This window comes from Embiotoca jacksoni, unplaced genomic scaffold, assembly GCF_022577435.1.
Source record: "Embiotoca jacksoni isolate LCO1_2020_lvr unplaced genomic scaffold, fEmbJac1.0.p SCAF_102, whole genome shotgun sequence".
Taxonomy (NCBI): domain Eukaryota; kingdom Metazoa; phylum Chordata; class Actinopteri; family Embiotocidae; genus Embiotoca; species Embiotoca jacksoni.
In genome coordinates, this window is record NW_027185233.1 from 715,001 (window position 1) to 717,334 (window position 2,334).

The 2,334-nt window shown below is 46.5% G+C and overlaps 1 protein-coding gene across 17 annotated transcripts in view; it reads right to left on the reverse strand.

Moving 5' to 3' along the window:
• Positions 1 to 1,672, reverse strand: part of celf2 (cugbp, Elav-like family member 2) — a 53,594-nt gene extending 51,922 nt beyond the window's left edge. For all 17 annotated transcript variants that reach the window (XM_069174843.1, XM_069174839.1, XM_069174873.1 and 14 more), the window contains exon 1: positions 1,594 to 1,672. The gene's annotated coding sequence lies outside the window, so the exon portion shown is untranslated. The remainder of the gene's footprint in view (positions 1 to 1,593) is intronic.
• Between the last annotated feature and the right edge of the window lie 662 nt (positions 1,673 to 2,334).

Sequence of the window (2,334 nt, forward strand, 5' to 3'; positions counted from 1 at the left end):
GGCTCGACTCGAGCAACAAATCCAGGATCCCGAGGGGGCGCGCGAGAGATTCGGAGCATCCAAAAGCCGTCCGCTCGACTGATGAGATTCCAGTTAGCTGGCGCGGCCCGACGAGGAGCGAGCAGCGAGGCGGCGGAAAAGAAAAAAGAAAGGAAAGGAAGCGGCCAATAACCTGAGCGGGAGAGGGATCTGGGGGCCTCTAAATATCCGCCCGGAGGCTGGAGGGAGAGCGAGCGATCGAGCGAGCGAAGCGAGCGCCAGCAACCAACTTCCTCTATTGCTCTCCGGGGGGGGAGAAGGAGCGATAACGGAGCGATAACGGAGCGACGGCACGCCGCTTTACGGCGTCCGGAGGAGCGAGCCGTTGAAACATGCACCGTGTTTTTTTCGGAGGATTGTTTCTCTAAACGCGTTGGATGGACGTGCGACGCTACGAGCACAAGATGTTTGACGTGTGCTGCTGCAGAGAGGCAACAACGCAAATACTGTATTAAAATATCATTAGATATCATTTAATCCTGCACTGGAGGCTGTTTTCAGGGTGATTTCACTGCCTTCACTTTTAAGCTCATAACTCTGTCATTATGGCGTCGAACCATTCGTGTTATATCTTGTTTTATTCAGGACAGTCTCGGCTATCCAGATCTTTCATCATTTTATTTGATAATACTTCAAGATGTTTGATATTAAGCCTTTAAATCAAGTAAAAAATTTAAAAAAATTCATCTTATGAAATGTATCTCACCAGAAAATATTGTCAGTACAGATATCTTTTTTTATGGTTGTGTAAAGGAGATTATGTCAAATCTGGCGAATATCTGAACCATGTTTGTGGGACACTGTATGACTCAGCAATTTTAAAAGATAATTCAGTGCCTGACGGAAAATAAATGTCACAAATGACTCCAGGTGGCCGGTGGGATGTAACGTCAGCTGTGATTCGGGACTTTGGGAATTATTCAATCAAAAAGAAGCAGGTGTGGAGATTCATTCAGCTTAATTATGACTCAATTTGTCGCAACTTTAAAGTCAATTTTTCTCCCCAACGCTTCGTCACGCAGACGAGACACCGACACTGTCGGAAAGCTGAAGCCGCGCCGCTTCGTAGGATACGTGCTGCATCTCCACTGAGATGAAGGGGCGCTGAGTTTGGATGCAAACCAGGGCACACGTCTCACGCGACGTTAATAAAAGCTTACAGGATGTCTCTGTTTCAGGTAATTCCACACATCAAAAGTATTTTTTCTACGACACAATGAAAGCAAACAAAGCTGTTTACCATTAAATAAAAACAAAAAATTCCACAGTTCACCTTTAAAAACATGTTTCTTCTTTTACTTCTGCTCAATTCAGCAATTTAAAAAAAAAAAAAAATTTCCCTCTCGCAAACCGACCGACGGTCGGCCACTCACCTGCTCACACACACACACACACACACACACACACACACACACACACACACACACACACACACACACACACACACACACACACACCACCGGTCGGGGCGGGGCCGCCTCGGGGCACCCGCTGTAAAGTGTGTGATTAGAGAGGAGAAAAGTAGGCAGAGGAGAATCGAGGACACACACTCACCCCTGTTAAGGTCTTTATGTTGTGCAGTGCATTCTGGGCTTCAAGGGCAGCTTTCCTTGTGTAAAACGTGACAAAACAGCAGCCTGGGGAGAAAGAGAGAGAGAGAGAGGAAGGGAGGAGAGAGGAGGAGGGAGGTGGTGAGCATAAGGAGCAACAAAGAGCATTTCCTCTATTCATCTGCTTGGCATCACCTGTCGACACTGGCAGACGCTGAGTGAATGTTAAGGACAAAAAAACATCCAAGCGTCGAGGAAGAGAGCGCTTTTATTTTGGGGGATTTGTTTCAATGCTGATGACACCAGGAAGTGTGTGTGTGTGTGTGTGTGTGTGTGTGTGTGTGTGTGTGTGTGTCTCGTGTCTCTTCATGAATCCTCTGGTATTCTGCGAACAGTCGCTTCATCGCTCACTCACAAAAGAAAAAACTATTCACGTCGTTATTTGGAGCCGCCGGCGTGTGAATTATTTCCGGTGATCGAGGAATCTGCGGGAAATACATACAAAACCCCCCCCCAAAAAAAAACGTGACCAAAGAGCAGCGAAACGTCCTGGTGAGATATAAACGTTGTTAAAAACCTGCTCCACGTTGATTTTTGTGAGTATTGTGAACACCGAGTGGCTCTTGGCTCGCTTTGCCTTTTGTCATCGTGTCTTATCCCTCCGGGCTTCCGTACTGATCGCATGCGCTTTTATTAAGATACTTAAAAATGTAAAAAAAACAACAAACAAACACATCAGCGCCTG